The following is a 6,067-nucleotide window of genomic DNA, read 5'->3' on the forward strand; positions in this document are numbered from 1 at the left end:
GGCATTCACCTCGTTGTGTACTCGTCAAAAAGAACTCACTATTGTACCCAACGCTGTTAGATAACTTCATAATAGATAAAGTTTGTGTATGTTGTTTAAATTCAGAACACTGCAGCGAGTCACTTCTTTTGAAAGCCCGGCTAAATACAATCATGTATAAGGACCTATAACATGTAGGCATTCCCGTACAAATGCTTAAACAATGTAACAAATTGGATGTAACAGTGACTAAAACGTACAGTCCACTTCGTTAAAACTAGGCACTAGCCATTTAATTTCCGCACAAACGGTCTCTGAACTCTCGACAAATTTATCATCAAGTAATTTATAGAACCAATGCAAAATAATTTATAGCGGCTAGACAATAGATTTTTATGTTTTGTTTCAGCACACACAGAATCATTAAAATGTCATTATATTACCCCGTTTTGATGTTTTCAACAGACAAATGAGACATAAAGCTGCGTCATAGCATTTTTAAAATCCCTTTGCCGACTATCAGATTACAAATGTGAAATCATACTTGAAAATATCTGTAATATTCAGTGATTTGCTCAAGATATTTGATTTTAAAAAGGTGGAAAAAATAATGCTTTGTGTTTAATTATAATAGCATTTTTTTTGCGGCTACTGCAGTTTTTCTCAGATTTATTTTAAGAATCCATAGCTCCCGTTTTATTTTGAGGATTTGGGTTAAGATGTTTACCTAAAGAATTTACCCATACTGCAGCATTAAAATTAAATCAAAATGAAAATAACTTCCTTGCTTCTTAATAAAATCATTCGCTTATTGTCTTACTTAGATAATTCTTTCTGGAGGTCATAGACCAGGAATAAAATTGTTCCTAGAAGTTTGAAGCATAGAGGCAACATCTAAAAACAAAAGAAAATTGTGACATTGAAATGTTTTATCTGAATTGTATGGATGCATTCCTTTGTTATCTACACAGACATGGCGGAAATCATTTCCATACGAAACATACAATACACAACAATGTATAATAAACAATAATTGACAGGCAATCATCTTATAAATTTAGTAGAAAAGTATTTGACAACAAGCATGTCTAAAAATTTTCAATTAAGCAATTACCATAAAAATGACTATGAAACTCGAAGACATAATACAAAGCACCATTACATATCAACAAACTCATTATGATGCTTTATAGAGCCCAAGTGACAAAGAAACTTTGGAGACATTAACCTAGCTAAGATAACACTAGCCAAATCTAAAAGCCACCTATAAAGTACAATACAATTGTCAATAGTAACCGATAGCAATAGTTTTATCTGCTGCAATAGTGTTTTATGTTGGCAATCGTTTAGATATGACCTAGGTGAATACAATTCGTCTCAATTTACAGTTTTGTAATTGCGTAATCTGTATGGTATTTATATACATGAACACATACCTATTTTCGCATTCGGACAGACATCGTCTCTTCAGTGCAAAAAGTGAACAGGAATGCAGTTATTCGTTTGCTTTTGACAATGTAATATGCTGATGTTGAGTTCTAAATGTGCTTCCCTGAAGCTCTGTCTTCTGCAAGGCATGGTCACATGCGTCTTCTTGTTCTTAATTTATATTGATAACAGCATTTGTAGTTTACATACAATGCCTTTGGTTATAATTTAGTATATAAAATTACTCCTGGTATGGATATATTTTATTTTACATTGTGTGGATGTATGTTGGTTAGTGTTATGCGCGTCCATACTCACGCTTTTGTGATTTGCAGCCTTGGAAGTCTGTGTTTCTCTCTTAAATACCCAAAGAACAGGAGAATTACAAGGCAAACTCCATTGTAGCGTAGCCGCTCCTTAAGTCATCTGGATAAATAACTCAATACACTGTTTTTCGTTTCTATCTAGTTTATTTTCCGTCACCAATTGTATAACTTCTGACTGACAGAGCTAACAAATTTCCATCGGGTACAAATAAGCCTCTAAGCATTTCATAACTCTCTGTCTCCGTCTTCAGTCCTTCTCGGGCTTCGCGCAGCGCAAGGCATTAGCCCTGGCCGGCTTGCGAGCCACCACGTGGTTGCTGTGTGAGCGGGCGTCCCCTTACAGCTTAGTCCGACAATACACATTTTTGTCTCCATATTTATACAGATTGGGCAAATACATCATTTACATAAGCAAAATTAATGAATTCTGGTACAAACCGAAAGTAATAAACAATAAAAATATTTCTCGTAAAATATTATATAAATATCATATGGCAGCATGTGTGACATTGATATTGTCAACCCGAGAGCAGAATGTCACCCGAGGCGTAAGCCGCATATGATGCCATATGATATTTATTTTATTATACCGAACAAAATTAAGTACATAAAAAGTTTTAAAATGTTTTTAATTCATTTAATTCAATAAGTTTAACAAGGTAAACAAAATATCACATATATCAGGAAGAACAAAATTCCACTGTTAACAATGCTAATTAAATTCCTTGGAAAACTGTTTTTTATTGTACTTGACTGTTCATTTTCCATGAAAATGGAAATGTACTTAACCACAAATTTTAACAAGGTAAACAAAATATCACATATATTTAGAACAAAATTCCACTGTTAACTATGCTAAAATTCCTTCAAAAACTGTTTTTTTACTGTACTTGACTGTTCATTTTCCATGAAAATGGAAATGTACTTGACCACAGTTACTTATATTTGGATTGATGTTGTACATGAAAGGTGGTCTTGCTTGTTCAAATTGGGTGTTTATAATTTGGGGGGCAGGCATGTGATTGTTCATAGTTCCTACATTATCATGGACTTGCTGAAATACACTATTAGCGACTGATGATGCCTGAGTAGTTATCACTGGTTGCAATGCAATGTTTGTACTCGCCTGTGTGACAACGGGTTTTGTCACTAACATGTGGCTGCATATTTGGGGGATTATTCTCCTTCCCAGTGGTATCTAATTCAATGAATACATTATCATCACGAAAAATCTCCTCAAGAAAGTCAAGATCGCTAATGTCAACCCCAGAAGTAGCTGTTTCATTTGGGGCATGTTGATTTATTGGAGCCTGTTGATTTATATTTGTCACATTTGGCTTTTTCTGCAGGGCTTTAGCCAGTGTATCAGAAATTTGCTGCTGTTTTTCGTCACACAAACGTCTCGAGTAGCTACGAATAGACATTTCAGATTTGTGTCCAGACACTCGTACCAGGTGTCGAGCCTCGATTCCATTTCTATCAAGTTCGGATATTGATGTGGCTCGAATACAATGGTTTGTGTACCGTTTAGACAAATGTGCCAAGTTCGAAATATCGCCCATCATTCCAGCTAGTTTTCCCTTTCCTAAGGGAGCCATACAGTACCAAATTGGTCCATCAAGTTCGAAGCTATCAAGCGGTCGCTGCCATAGGCAGTCAATTCCTGGATTCAGTTTGCTGAGATACTTTTTAAACGAAGCCACCGGACAATTGACATCACCAGGAAGCTCGTACATTTTCCCTTCGCCAATGGTTTCATCACAGCTCGACTCGGCACTGAAAAAAAAGTGAAATGTTTTGAGAAATAGTTTATTTTTAAATTACCTGAAAATTTGCATAAAGTCAAGTCAATATTCATTTATTGTCGGTAGATAGTATAATATTATGAACATAAGCAATGTTGATATATCTGTAGGTTTTGACTAGTCAAAATAATTCGACGTTCAGATTGTTTCATATTTGTGACTGGCAATCTTAACGTCAAACTTTGAAGGACCAAAATAATGGAAGATAAATCACAGTACACAGTCATGTAAAGTTATTGGTTTTATATGGCGTGTAAACATACACAAAGGTTTAAATCACTAGAAAATTTGTAATTTTGGAGATTTGATAATTTTTACATAGATTAATGAGGAAATTGAATCCGACCTTTCTATACATGTAAGATTTATTTGAATTCATGGCCAATTTGTGAAATTATCAACATTTTAACCTATAGCATACAAATAGCGATAAAAATTTCATTGGAAATTGCTTCAACTATTTTAAGGGGTGTAACGATACGCTAGTCTCACGATACAATACATATCGTGATACAGATGCAACAATATGTGTATCGGCAGACTAAGGTATCGGGATACAGAGAATTGCAATATATCGTTACACCCTACTGTAGTAAACTATCTTGGTCTTTGAGTGGGGATATTGGCCATTTGCAAAAAATATCTCAATATTTCCTAGGAGCGCGTCAGATTAGCTGGACTAGCTTTTCATCAGCATGTGTCAACTGAATTTTAAAGATTACTGCAGTGTGATTAAACAGATTTAGATCTAGCAAATTTCTGTAAATTTGTTTCTTACCCATGATTTTTATCAGCTTCATCCACCATCTGATAGACATATCTCCTACCGGCAGCATTGACAGCGACGGCAAAGGTGTCTTTTTTCATTCCTCTCAGATTTTCCTGCCCTCTCCGGCAAAGAAAGTACATAATTTCAAACCAGACCTTTTTCTGTAACCCACATGGTGTGTCAATGTCAAATGCTATATTTTCACTACTGAAAAGTTTTTGAAGATCCTCAGAGGAAATTTCATCTTTGTGTTCAATAGATCCTTTACCCTTTTTTTCAGATCTGTCACTTTGCTCTTAAATGTGGTAAGACATGACGAAAATGAATTATCATTGCACACATCAATTTTACACTCATCTTTCAGATATTTACAAATTCCGTACTTAATTGATGTCAGTGATGATTTCTTTAGTTCCGACCCATCTGTCTTTCTTATGCTTGCAAAGAATGCTCGAAGAGATTTGTTTAATTCCTCGCTTGAAAATCCTTCAAATTCACAGTTTTCGCCGAGAAATTCACGAAACAGAGACACACTTCTTTCTATTACACGTTTTGTGTTTTTTGAGTCTTTCTGTCCATCAAGAGTGTCTAAATCATCTTCAGAAATACTAGCAAATCGAGACATGTTTACATGCTGACAGTTCCTGTCGTCTGATGTTTTTTGTGTACACATTGAATAGTGACGTCACTGCTGTATGTGTATAAGGGAGGCAATCACGTCATGATTTAGCTTAAATATTGAAGCAGTTATTTGCCCTTATATGACATTCAAAATATCACTGCGGTCACATGACCTGACAGTCAATTTTCGCTTGGTCACGTGTCAAAAGGTTGAAAATGTTTCTGATAGTCAAAATATCTCTTTTTCGGGTAATGGGATTTTACCATTGTATACAAAAGTGAGGTATAATAAAGATAAATTGTCACTCAAGTTACACCCAATGTCCATCATTTTACTGCAATATAACACTTATATGACCTGACTAATAACTTTAGATGCATTTTATGTGCACTTCGTGAGAAAAACATGTTTTTCTATAGTGACGCACTTGTTAATGAACCTAGATCTTAACCTGTTTAGTCTCGCCTTTTTGTAAGAAAAGTGTTTCTTAACTTATGAAAAGATATAAGGAGAGTGTGCTTTCTTTCAACAAAAAGAAATTATATCAATTTCTTTACACCATTTGTATTCGACGTTTCGACAATTTATTTTGTCTTCATCAGAAAGCCAACAAATATGAAATAAACAGTCATGAATATATGACGTTACGTAACAAACATTTTGGCGTGAAAATTACAATGTGCAGTAGGCTACATAATAAGTTTATCTAAAATACTGAGGTATATTGTGACGAAAATTACTAGTGGTTTTACTTAATACATAATAAGATTATAACCATTATTTAAAATAATTATTATGTTAATAATAATAATTACAGGACCACAAAGATACCAAATCACTGGGTAAATTGTGTTACAGACAAAAAAAAAAACAGTTATAACTTTACTAAATGACTTTAAAAACACAGTAAGGTGTTACACTACAGAATTACACTGTGAAATGAACAGAATTACGAAAAATTATACATTACTTTTCAATTCTTCCTTTTTGAAAAAATAGTATCCAGTTTATGAATCCAGTAAGTTTCTCTAAGAAGCCTCCTCATATCATCATAGATAACATCAATAGGCATAATGCTAAAGTAATTTAAGCTATAGCCATCTTAATTTAGATGTGTTGCTACATGACTAGAAAAAGC

At 34.1% G+C, this 6,067-nt stretch overlaps 1 pseudogene; it reads right to left on the reverse strand.

Moving 5' to 3' along the window:
- Positions 1-2,352: 2,352 nt before the first annotated feature.
- On the reverse strand, positions 2,353-5,213 carry LOC128547444 (uncharacterized; annotated as a pseudogene).
- Between the last annotated feature and the right edge of the window lie 854 nt (positions 5,214-6,067).

The sequence above is a fragment of the Mercenaria mercenaria genome, chromosome 12 (genome assembly GCF_021730395.1).
Source record: "Mercenaria mercenaria strain notata chromosome 12, MADL_Memer_1, whole genome shotgun sequence".
Classification (NCBI taxonomy): Eukaryota; Metazoa; Mollusca; class Bivalvia; order Venerida; family Veneridae; genus Mercenaria; species Mercenaria mercenaria.